The sequence below is a fragment of the Cheilinus undulatus genome, linkage group 11 (assembly GCF_018320785.1).
Source record: "Cheilinus undulatus linkage group 11, ASM1832078v1, whole genome shotgun sequence".
Taxonomy (NCBI): domain Eukaryota; kingdom Metazoa; phylum Chordata; class Actinopteri; order Labriformes; family Labridae; genus Cheilinus; species Cheilinus undulatus.
Genome location: NC_054875.1, coordinates 48,569,310 through 48,582,427, shown reverse-complemented (window position 1 = coordinate 48,582,427; position 13,118 = coordinate 48,569,310). Strand labels below are relative to the sequence as shown.

Here is a 13,118-nt window from a genome sequence, read left to right as displayed (position 1 = left end):
ATCCAACTCAACAGTGAGTCGCTTAACATGGTTAAGTCCTCCGTTCCTTAAACACCACAAGAAGAACAGTCTATTTACTTGGTATCATGCAGAAAAAGAATAGCATCCACAGTTTCAGGGGCAAGTCCAGTCCTCCTTTCTTCTGTCACTCTTCCAGGTGCGCTGAAAGCGCGCTTGCTGCTGCTACTGCTGGCTGGGACACGTAAAGCAGACACCTAGAGCAAGGAGGGAGGGGGCAGAGCGGCTGCTGTGTTCAAGTGTTGCCATTTAAATTGGTTAAACACAAACATAACACATCGCTCTGATTGGCAGGCTGAAAAAAAAAAAGCCTGGCCCATTACTGAGGTAATGATATGGTCATTGGTCCAAAGCCCGGCCGTACTGGCAGATGCTCCTATACCTGAGCTGACTTAACCTGCAGTTGGTTAGCGGTTCATTTCAACATGATTCCATGGTTTCATTGCTTCAGCTATGAAAAGTACATAAGAATGTTAAATAGTTTATGGTTATCTCATGCTTCAGTGGCACCGTAGAAGCTCTGTGACCCACTGACCTCTGATGACCTGTAGCTTGTGCCCCAGGGTGAGACATAATGTTAGTGTAGTGATGGTTTACTGTCAGGAATCCTTGCACTGTTAGATTTTGAAGTTGACCAGATATTTTGCATGCTTTGCTGGCTGTTTGGATCAATCTGCTCTACAGGGATCAACACGGGTTGGCTGGTGCTTAAAATAGACCTGTGCGGGAATCTACAGTAAGGCGGATTGAAGTGGCGCTTCTGGGACGCGCTGGAAATGGATTGGAGTGTGAGCGGTGGAATGCAAAGATTGACTAGAATGGGAACAGTTTGCCCTGCAGTGCACTTCCTGAGCGGATGGTGGCGCACTGCAGCTGTAAGTGGGAAATGGAGGTTTGTCTCGTCTTCTCCATGGAATAAAGTTAGTCATAGTTATAGCTAATAAAATTAACACTGATTCAACAATGGAAGGTAGCTCTGATACTGAAATTGACGTTTTTGTGCTTTTAAATCATTTTTACGTAAACTTCCCTTAAAGCAGGGCTATTTACAAGTTTGCACAACTAGTTTTATAGATATTTTGATAAAACAGTTTTAGATATCTAAGTCCAAAAACTTTGGTGCATCATCATCAGATATTCTTCCATCTCTCTCTCTCTCTCTCCTCTCCCATCAGTCTGTTTTAATGTGGAGCAGAAAAGGGAGGGACACAAGGGAGAGAAGAAGAAGAGAGTGAGAAATGACAACGAACTGAGAGAGAGAGAGAGTGAGAAAAGGAGGGGAGGGTCGAGCGAGCAAATGGGAGGTGGAGCCAGAGAGAGAGCAAGTGAGCGAGCGAGAGAGAAAGTGTGTGTGTGTGTGAGAGAGAGAGAGAGAGAGAGGAGGGATGACAGGAGATGTGGTTGTTGCCGCGGCAGCAGAGCAGGACAGATCTGAGACAGTTAAACACTCCTCCTCTTCTTCTTCTTGTTTTTTATTTTTATCAGTAACCATCAGTCCTCCCGCGTCCACGTCCCGCCGATAATACCTGGACAAAAGCTTCCCCTGGCTTCTTCACCACTCCTCTTCTTCTTCACCTTCATCATCATCATCATCATCATCATCTGTGGTAAGTAGGATGAAAAGTGCTCCAGATAGCAGCGCTCGCTTGGCTGAGAATAGAAAAAGAAGGGAAGTCGAGCAGGGGACAGGACGGAGGGAGGGAAGAGTTTGCAAGAGAAGAAGAAGCATACTTTGAAAGAAAAGGGAGGAAGATGCACGGCTAGGAAAAAGGAAGAGAAAAGCAGCAAATGGAAAGAAATCGGTTTGTTTGGGGGGAAAAGTTGAGAGAAATCGCTGCAAACATGGAGAAAAGTACAGAGGTGTTTTCATGGAGTGCATGCATGTGTGTTTGTGCATGTTGTGTGAGTGTGTGTATGTGTTGAGGTTGACGTAATCCAGCTGTATGAATTAGTGATGAAGTTTTGTGTGTTTGCTATTAACAGTGGTTAGCATTCACACACACTTTTCATACGCATGCATGCACTTAAAACAACACACCATAAGCTCATTAATGCTCACAACCTTCTGCTTTTCTGGTCTGGTTTTTCTGCAGAAAGTCTCTTTTCATTCTTTGATTTTACCTCAAGTTTAAGCTGAGTTAGTAAACTAAAGTGTGTGATAAAAGTGTGTGAAACGCTGGTGAAGGAGAGGATAACTAAGTGGAGTTGAGTCGTGACAGCTGTCACACACCTGCTGTGATGTCTCTTTGCATGTTTGTCATCTTGTAATGCTTCCTTACATCCTGCCTCTGCTCTCAGCTCTGGGCCGATCGCTCCCACTGAGGATTTTAAAACGCAAAGTTACATATTTAAAATGAAAAGCTCCAGAATTTCCCTAAAACTGCTGCACAAACAGAGGAAATAGTGCAGTTTTCATGACTGTTTTCAACAGCGGATGAGTCCACGTGAGGTGCTCTAGTGAGTATTTGTGTTTGTGTGGGTTTGAGTCAAAATACTTAGAGAGTTTGTTCATGGAGAAGAGACAACCATGTGTATAGATAGGGATGTCCCGTCAAGGTTTTCTGCTGCCGATACTGATCATTGACGAGGAGGCTGCAGTATGCAACTGATGCAACTACTTTATAATGCTAAGATGACTGGATTTATTCAGGTTTCTCACCAAAGTCCTGTTTTTCCTTTTCTTGGAGTTAATCACATCAGTATGATTATTCCTTCACCTAGTACTCATTTTACCCAGCTGCCCTTAAATGCCTCATAATGCTGGGTGGCCTTTTTTGACCACTCTCAGACTAAACCATTGCCATATTCTTGTTTATTAGATGCTAAACCTGATTCCATCTAATTGTGATTTTATTCATGTGAAGAGTTCTAGAAGCTGCAGTCTTTGCTCCATGGTCCGTCTTGTAAAGGGTTAGAGGAGTTTCAGGTACGCTACTCCTGCAGCCTGGATCCTGCTGCAGGAAAGTCTACATCTGAGGGAGCCGGTCTCTTTAAACAGTTTTTGAATTGGATCAGGTTGTAGATGTTTTGGCTGATGACTTTCTGCTCTGTGACTCTGGAGTTGGTTGATCTGTGTTTGCAGTGGTTTTATTTTTTCTGTAACTTTGAGAATGAGATTCTTAATCTCAGTGAGGTTTTCCTGGTTAAATACATTTAAATGTATAAATAAATGTGATGATTTCCCACCTTGTGTATTCAGTGACCGAGCTTTTATCCTGTTAGTTTCAACTTGGATGTCAACATTGGATTGATATCTCTAACTCTACTCTGAAGTTTTACCTCGGGTGTTTGGAGTGGAGGAGGATGACTGACCTGCAGCAGCAGAGTTTTTCAAGCCGACAGTCAAAGGTGCTGCAGTGTAGTTTGAAAGGATTCACACTGCTGATGTGTGAAACTTAATGACTGGGAATGAAATTGTTAAGGCTGTCAATGATGACACTTTTGAATTGCGATTAATCGTAGCATTTCTGCAGTTCTGTTGTAATTGCAGTTAATCTCTCTTTTATGTCTCATTTTGTTATTTTACAATTTGCATTTTTATTTATGTAATTTAGGATTTTTGTGCTTCCTTAAACTAAGGGTACTTGACTTCCTGTTTAGATCCAGATGTGCTTTTACTTTGAAAGAAATTAGAAACTTTCAAGGAACACTTTCAAAGATTATGACATTAACTAAACTAATCCTGAACAATTTGTTTATAATATGTGACTATAATTATACCGGACAATACTGCAAATTTTGGATTGAATTACAATATAATCCATAAATGTGATCATGGGTCTACTTGCTTGATTATCACAGAACATGCAGAGAATAATGATGGTTTAGAAGTATTTTTTTTTTCTCAACTCAAAACATGCAGATTTTAAGTAGCATTAAAAAAATGCAAAAGTTAATGTTTTTTTCAGTACTGCTTTCAAAATGACTAGAAAAAGGTTTTTCCATTTTTTTAAATTAAAATTACTTTTACAAAGTGCAATAGTGGCACTGTTGCAAACTTAAAGGCCTTTCTACTGAATACGAAAATAACTGCAGCCTTTTATGCATTTATGAAACTGCACAGGCTGACATTGCGATTGTGATAACATTAATTGTGCAGCACTAAACTTAACCACAGAAAAAAGGAACTTATTATGATTGATTTTTTTTAATATGGGAACAATAAAAGGTAAATATTTGCTATCATGGTGCAGATGACTTTTGTCTTGTCCATTTAGCTGTGTGAGACAATTTTCCTATGCTGCAGGGTGACGCTGTAGTTGCATAGCATGAAGTAAAATATGATTAAAGAAAATAAACACATTAGCTTTTCCTTAATTAATCAGCAATCATGCATTGATGCTGACAGCCCAGTTTAAACTTATTGGCTCAAACTGATATTCTATAGTTAGCCTTCTCTGTACTACAAGCACTTTTAATGAATATCAGCCAACAGTATTCAGGTCCTGATCAGCTGGGCCATCTGTACCTTTACAGAAAAAAAACTGAAGATTTATTAGATTACATCTCTAGCAGAAGCATTTGCTGCTTATTTGACACCATGCAAGTTTGTTTTTCTGCTGTTTTTATCTTTTAATTTTAGGAATGCATTAGGGATGCACGATAATTATTGATACAGATAGATTACCGACTGATATTGCATATATTTTACGTATTTTTATTATCCTGATAATAAAAATTAACCAATAAAATCCACCGATAATAAAGGCATTTGTTTTCTTTCTCACAAAGACTACACATTCCAAAACAGTAGGTGGCGCCACCGTATGAGACCCGCTGTTAAGCGGTCTCAGTTAAAGGCCGTCAGGAGTAGGAAATTATCAGTTATTGGTATTGGTTAAAAAAACACTTATCTCGCATCACTAGAATGCATGCACTGGTATGATATCAGCATCAGCAGGTGTGAAAACTTCTGCTGATATTTAAAACCAATATCTTGGCTACAAAAATCTGCCCATATTTGCTGTAAATATTGGCCATACGAACAAAGAAGTTAGTGAAGTTTCATTGAGGACCAACAGACCTACGACCTACGTCTTTTTTTTTTTTTTTTTAATTCATCATCATTCTTTACACTTTAAAGTGGAGCCCGGCGGGTTGATCAACGGGCAAATTAATTAGGCCAATTATAGCATATCACAGATTAATCAACATCGGCCAATATGTAGCCGATATACTAACCCTTAGAGCTCACGCGGCACGGATCTGTTGTGCCTTTCTAATCATGTCTTCCAAGCATTCGTAGCTCTTACAGAACATTTTCTAGTGAGCCTGGAACTTGGCTGACTTTCTGGAGCCTCTGAGGACGGTGTTGTCCTATACAACAATACCTGGCACAGTTTATTAAAATGTTGATAACTTTTGAACGGTAAGTCATAGAAACTTACTCTTTTTTCTCTGAAAGCTGGTCATTTTGCTGAATGTTTGCTACCATCCATGTCTCCGTAGCTCTAAAGGACGCTGTTGTAGCAAGCCCGGAACTTTGGTGACTTTTCAGGGTCTCTGGAGATTAAATCCACAGCGTTACATCCGATAACAAGCGTCTTTTTATCCATTTTTAATCCATTTTCAATCATGTACTTTGGCTTTCTTCAGTGGGCAGCCATATTTGTTTGACATGCAAAGCATTGTGGAAGTTGCAGTTGACCAGTTGCATCTCTACTGCTTAGAGGAGTAGAGACGCAGGAATCTCGATAAATGCAACTGTTAATTCACATGTCCACCAATATCTAATATAAGACTATTATACAGCGTTTTAACGTCGTCTAAGTTGCATCTTTGTGAAATAAACAAAAATAATATAAATACAAGAATTTGTGTTCATGTGCAGTATATCCTGTGTATATCAATATTCTTATTTCATATATCGGCCGATATATTTGTTATCGGCCGATTACCGGATATCGGCTGTTTTTAGCCCCAATGTTGTATCGGCATCGGCCCCAAAAATCCCATATTGGTCGGGCTCTACTTTAAAGTCTGTTTGAAGGAATGAGGTATCAGAACAATCCAATAATGTGCATCCCTCTGTAATTTTATGAGGGATGCACAGATGCATGGGTTTAATATCAGTATCAGCTGCTAGCAGCTCTGTTTACACGGGCCATCGGTCAAATAATGTGGAATGAACAATGGTAATCTGTAGTGTCCAATCAGTTTTTATGCTGGCGTCTGATAGATCTAACCACTGAAACTAAGGTGAAATTTTTGACTATAGCAGTAGTGATCTCTTTGACAGACTTTGGTCTTTTTTCATAGTTATCATAAGCTCCAATCTGACATGTTTGGACCAGACCAGTCAACATTGAGTAGAATGAAGCGGTGGCTACAAGTGGGCTTTGTACTGTAAGCCAGGAGCAATGGCTATTAGCATGCATGTAGCTTAAGCAGCAGTTTGATCAGAGCTGGACCACATTTCTCTATGAAAGAAGAGCACTGATGCTTTTCTTTTCTTTTCGTAACTGAAAAGATGTTTAGGCTCTTTCTTCCAACCGGCTTTGGTATGACTTTGTGTCCCCTGCTGGCCTCAGTAATAGTTTAGATAAGAGTAAGATAAACCTTAATTGGCCCCCCCATCAGAGGAAATTTGGTTCTCTGATCGGCCTGTAATCAGCGAAACAATCAGCCACTGAGATTTTTGTCAAAGATTTTCAAACACTTGCCCAGATGGATGAGAGACTGAGAGACATATCCCGTCTGATGAACATGTGAAATCGTCTATCTGGCGTGTCAGCTTAGAGAAGATACAGAGATGACACGAACTTTATAGGAACAAGTCAAAACTTTGAGCCATCTGTAAATTTAAAACTTTAAATGGATGAGGAGCAATAAAACCAAAACAAGTTAGAATGAGAATTCTGATGTGTAAATCCTGCAGGCAGACACGCCTTAAAGCACATCTGAACTCTGCTTCTTCTTCTGTTTCACGATCTTCTGTTGTACTCCAGTGTTTCCTGTTTGCGGTTCTACTGTTGCGTGTGTGTCTGTGTGTGATTGTGTGCGAGTCTGCTGCAGTGAAGTGCTGCACTGATGGTCGTCTAATGGTTTCACACAAACACTCAGACTGAGCGGCCATGTGCTGCTCCTCATCACTCCGTCTGTGTGTTTGTGTGTGTGTGTGTGTGAGAGCAGCAGTTTCCACTCTCCTTCTCTTACTTACTCCAGCTTGATGGACAGCATTTATCCTGCACCATTTCTTCAAGCAGCCTTTCAACACCTTTTTAAGGAGTGGGGTTATTTATCGCAGGGGTTCCCAAATACTTCAGTCCCCAAAATAACGGTTCTGAAAGCTCGTGCCCCCTCTCTCACCTGAAGTGTTGGCCATACTGGCTCACCAGCACAGTTTCTGTGTGCATCCTCAGCCTTTGTGTTGTCTTTATTTTCTGTAAACTCCTCATGTCCTAAGGGTCAAAAGTCACCCACCTTTACTTGACTCCTAAAATAAAGCAGTGTAATTGAATTTTAAACCCTTAATTTGTGTTTGCATGAACAAAAACCCAGGAACTTTAACATCAGGATTTTAGTCTTCACCGCACACGAGTTTGCATTAAATCCCTTTATACCTGTCTTTAAAAAAGCATGTTTCCTTTAATCAATTAGAGGTTTATTATTTATTTTTCAAATTATCATTATTGTTGAAATTACTACAATGTTTTAAAAATGTACAGATGCTTATGAAAGGCAACAGGCAAGTTATTCTTTGTGACCAAAGTAATATTGTATGTATTTGTTTTTTACTATACAATAAGGAGTCAAAACTACAGCTTACAAACACTCATCATCTCCTGATTTAACCGCTCAAACCTGGGATGCATGATAATTTTGGTGTGATATTGATATCAGCAGGTATTAGCTTCAGAAGTGAATTATCTTAAAGGCAGAAAGTATAAAATACATGTATATTTATTACCAAAATATCAATACCAAATATTAGGGGTGCACCAATTGCAATTTTTTTGGCCGATCACCGATCACCTATCTTTAAAAAGCCTGATCTGCTGATTACAATTTTGGCCAATACCAATTTTTTTTTTTTTTTTGTAATTGACAGCATACACCTTTAATGTTCCAATCTTACTTTACTGAAAAACATTGAACAATACCAGTGAAACAATACAAACTTGTTGTTTTAACTGCACATGAAGTATTTCTCTCAAATATAAATGAAAAGTTTGGAGCATTGCTGTCCAAACTACTAAATTATATCAGTTCCTTTAGTTTTTCATTTTTCACATTTTAGTAGGTAGAGGTAGATAAGATCGGTGGATAAGATCGGTTTCATACGCAAGTATCGGCTGATCGCCGATCCCCCAAAACTAAGAAAATCGGTGCCGATTGAGCGGTGCACCCCTACCAAATATTGAATATGTATTGACTGTGAATATCAGGGTGTATCAACTTTAAAAACTGGTCTATATCAGCCAAAAATATCCACCTATATCAGCTTTAAATATTGGCCTACTTTACTGTAAATATTGGCCTACATTGCCTGCATCAGCAGTAAAAGTTGGTCTAAATTGGCTGTAGACGTAAATGTATATTGGCTGTAAATATGGGCCAAAATCAACTGTGAATAATAGCATGTATCACCTGAAATAAAGGGAATATGTCAGCTTTGAATATGGGTCTACAGTCGCTAGAAAAAGTATGTGAACCCTTTGAGATTTCTTGGATTTCTGCATAAATTGGTCATCAAATGTGTTCCGATCTTCATCTAATTAACAACAATAGACAAAAACAGTCTGCTGGAACTAATACTGCACAAAAAATGATATGTTTTTATGTTTTTATTGAACAAAACATGTAAACATTCAAAGTGCAGGGTGGAAAAAGTATGTGAACCCCTAGGCTAATGACTTCTCCAAGAGCTAATTGGAGCCAGGAGTCAGCCAACCTGGAGTCCAATCAATGTGATGAGATTGGATGTGTTGGTAAAAGTTGTCTTGCCCTATAAAAAACACACACCAGTTTTGAATTTGCTGTTCTCAAGAAGCATTGCCTGATGTGAACCATGCCTGGCACAAAAGAGCTCTCAGAAGACGTACGATCAAGAATTGTTGACTTGCATGAAGCTGGAAAGGATTACAAAAGTATCTCTAAAAGCCTTGATGTTCATGTGCCCACGGTAAGACAGACTGTCTACAAATGGAGAAGGTTCAGCACTGTTGCTACTCTCCCTAGGCGTGGTCGTCCTGTAAAGATGACTGCACGAGCACAGCGCAGAATGCTCAGTGAGGTGAAGAAGAATCCTAGAGTGTCAGCTAAAGACTTACAGAAACCTCTGGCACATGCTAACATTTGTGTTGACAAATCTACAATAAGTAAAACATTAAACAAGAATGGAGTTCATGGGAGGACACTACGGAGGAAGCCACTGCTGTCCAAAAAACACATTGCTGCACATTTGAAGTTTACAAAAGAGCACCTGGATGTTCCACAGCACTACTGGCAATATATTCTGTCCACAGATGAAACCAAAATTGAGTTGTTTGGAAGGAACACACAACGCTATGTGTGGAGAAAAAAGGCACAGCACACCAACATCAAAACCTCATCCCAACTGTGTAATATGGTGGAGGGGCCATCATGGTTTGGGGCTGCTTTGCTGCCTCAGGGCCTGGACGGATTGCTGTCATTGACGGACAAATGAATTCCCAATTTTATCAAGGCATTTTACAGGAAAACATAAGACCATCTGTCCGCCAACTGAAGCTCAACAGAGGATGGGTGATGCAACAGGACAACGACCCAAAGCATAGAAGTAAATCAACAACAGAATGGCTTCAACAGAAGAAAATACGCCTTCTGGAGTGGCCCAGTCAGAGTCCTGACCTCAACTCGATTGAGATGCTGTGGCATGACCTCAAGAGAGCGATGCACACCAGATATCTGAATAATATTGCTGAACTGAAACAGTTTTGTAAAGAGGAATGGTCCAAAATTCCTCCTGACCATTGTGCAGGTCTGATCTGCAACTACAGGAAGCGTTTGGTTGAGGTTATTGCTGCCAACGGAGGGTCAACCAGTCATTAGCCTAGGGGTTCACATACTTTTCCCACCCTGCACTGTGAATGTTTACATGTTTTGTTCAATAAAACATGGAAACATAATTTTTTGTGCAGTATTAGTTTAAGCAGACTGTGTTTGTCTATTGTTGTCAATTAGATGAAGGTCGGAACACATTTGATGACCAATTTATGCAGAAATCCAAGAAATCTCAAAGGGTTCACATACTTTTTCTAGCGACTGTATATCAGCTACAAATATCAGCTATATCAGCTTAAAATGTCAACTTTATCATCTGTTAAAATGAACCTGTATTAGCTGTGCATATTAGCCTATATTGGCCTAAATCAACTGTAAGTTGGCCAAATATTTTCTATAAATATTCGTCTATATGAGCCTATAGCAGCCTGTATTTGTTGTACATATCAGCTTATATCAGCAATACACCTTAGCATTTATCTGCCAAAAGTATCAGCCTATATTATATGTAAAAACTGGGATATATTTGCTGTCAAAATAGGCCTTTATCAGCCTGTATTGCCCCAAAATATCAGCTTTATCATCTATAAATTAAAGCTTATAATGGCTGTATGTATTGATTATTCTTGGCTGTAAATATCAGCTTATATCAGATGTAGATATGGGCCTCTAGAGGTTATAAATGTAGGCCTTCATCAGCTGTACAATTAGATCTATAGTGGCTGATGTAGGCCTACATTTATAACCTCTATAGGCCCATATCTACATCTGATAAATGTAGGTCTACATCAGCTGTACAATTAGACCTATAGTGGCTGTGCATATCAGCCTACATTGGCGGTGAATATTGACCTATGTCAGCTGTAAGTACTGGCTTAATATTAGCCTGTGCTAACTAAACTCAACTGTACATATTGGTTACAAATATCAGCTTTGCAATCTGTAAAATTAGCCAATATCTGCTCTTAATATTGGCCTGTATTAGCTGTAAATATCAGGGCGTATTGACTTAAATATGGGCACTCATCTGCTATAACTGCCTACATCAGCCTAGAGTAGCTGTAAAAAGATTTGCTGTAAGTATCCATTTATATAAGCTGTAAATATGGGCTGTAAAAGTGGATCTTTATTGGCTCTACATATTAGTTTATCCAGGCTGTAATTATTGGCCTGACTTGACTAAATATGGGCACATATTTGATGTAAATATGCGCCTATATCAGCTGTAAAATTGGGCCTATATTTGCTCTAAATATCAGCCGAGTGTACGAATGTACATGCTTGTAACCAACACCAACTCTCTATGTCAACATTTTTCAACAGGGGACTGCTGCCCAAAGCATCTTTGGAGCCTTGTCTCACCACCCCTTCCTTTTTAATTTCATAGTCAGGTAAAGTTTAAAGTTACCTAAAGTCACACAGCACTGGGTCATTTACCTGAAGAAAGACAAAGGGAGGTTGGTTAAAAATATGACTGAAGCTTTCTACCTTTTTTTTTTTAAATCCAGTATTACATAGTATTGTTATTTTGACAGCCTAAACAAGTGTAGAGGAGAGTAAAACAGCAGTATTCATGTGAAATGTAATGAGTCAGAGGTTCACAGAAGTTCACAGAAGTACAAGTTCAAACGTGCGTACGTTTGCTCTGCACTGCTCACTTCCTGTGTCTGTTTACCTTCTTATTGTGTTATTGATTGGTGATCAGAGAGCCTGGCTTCCTCCTCATCGATCAGCAATCACAAACATGTTTTCTGCTCCATTGATCACTGATTGGAGACACGCTGTTGTCCTGTTATTGATCTGATCATGTAGGAGTTGGCAGGACTCTGATTCCTTGTATACTATAACCGTATATTATAACCGTGGATCTGATCAGTCCATTTGATTGATAAATGCTGCCGATCACATCGCTGTCATATCTGTCAGAGTTTGAGAAACAAGGATTCTGTTTGTGAAGGAGACTGTCAGTGTTTTATTTTGGTGGAAAATTGTGAGACTGGATGGCTTTTTAGAGACAGCTCTGTAGTTCAGGGGTTCCCAAACTTTTCAGCTCATGACCCCCAAAATAACGGCATCACTGATCCGGGACCCCCACCTTTCCTTGAGGGGGATAAAGCGCATGATGTTGCACAAAGCAACTTACTTTTTAGGTACTTTTTATCACTTTCACTTACATTTAAGCACAAATATCACTTAAATAATCACGTTATTATTTCAAATGAGACTCATTTTGACAACTTTTTTACAATAATATACAAAATGTATGATTTTAAATCATACTAAATTTTGGAAAGCATTCTGCGACCCCCCTTCACCGTCTCGTGACCCCCCTGGGGGTCCCAACCCCCACTTTGGGAACCACTGCTATAGTTCAGTTGGTCAGTGTGAACAGAAGCGTAACATTCCTAGGAGCCGTGTCAAAGTCAGCACCTCTCCAGGACCTTGACCCCTGCTACTGTATTTTGAATCTAAAAGGTCTAATCTTGGTGTGAAGATTAATTTGGTTTTTATCTTTAAATGACTTCAGTCAGGTGATTCTGAGAAGTGAGGAGGCTAGCTGCTGGTTTTAAGAGAGGAATGTTGTCCCATTCCTTTCTGATAGAGGATTCTAGCTGCTCAACAGTCCTGGGTCTGCTTTGCTGGATTTTTCATTTTCTGATGCTCCAAATGTTTCCTATTGGTGAAAGGTCTGGACTGCTGGCAGACCAGTTCAGGACCCGGACTCTTCTCCTGTGAAGCCATGCTGTTGTGATGGATGTGGTATGTGGTTTAGCATGGTCTTGCTGAAATAGTCAAGGCCTTCCCTGACAGAGACGTTGTCTGGATGGGAGCATATGTTGCTCTAAAAGCTCTCTCTACTTTCCAGCATTGATAGTTCCTTTCCAGATGTTAGAGCTGCCCACGCCATAGGCACTAATGCAACCCCATACCATCAGAGATGCAGGCTTTAGACCTGAGCCAGGAGAACAAGCTGGATGCTCCCTCTTCTCTTCAGTTCACAGGACACGGCGTCTGTGGTTTCATCTGACCACAGAACAGTTTTTCATGTTTCCTCAGTCCATGTTAAATGAGCTTTGGTCCAGAGAAAATGGCGGTGTTTTGGATCCTGTTCACAT

General features: G+C 39.9%; 1 protein-coding gene across 4 annotated transcripts in view; it reads left to right on the top strand.

The window, feature by feature from the left end:
• Nucleotides 1–13,118, top strand: part of kcnd1 (potassium voltage-gated channel, Shal-related subfamily, member 1) — a 147,397-nt gene that overhangs the window by 30,282 nt on the left and 103,997 nt on the right. The window contains exons 1-2 of one of the 4 annotated variants that reach the window (XM_041799552.1): nt 822–910; nt 1,504–1,625. The exons of 1 other annotated variant lie outside the window; for it this stretch is intronic. The gene's annotated coding sequence lies outside the window, so the exon portion shown is untranslated. Of the gene's footprint in view, nt 1–821; nt 911–1,503; nt 1,626–13,118 lie in introns of those variants that run through there. 2 more of the 4 variants (XM_041799553.1, XM_041799551.1) reach the window with 2 other exon arrangements.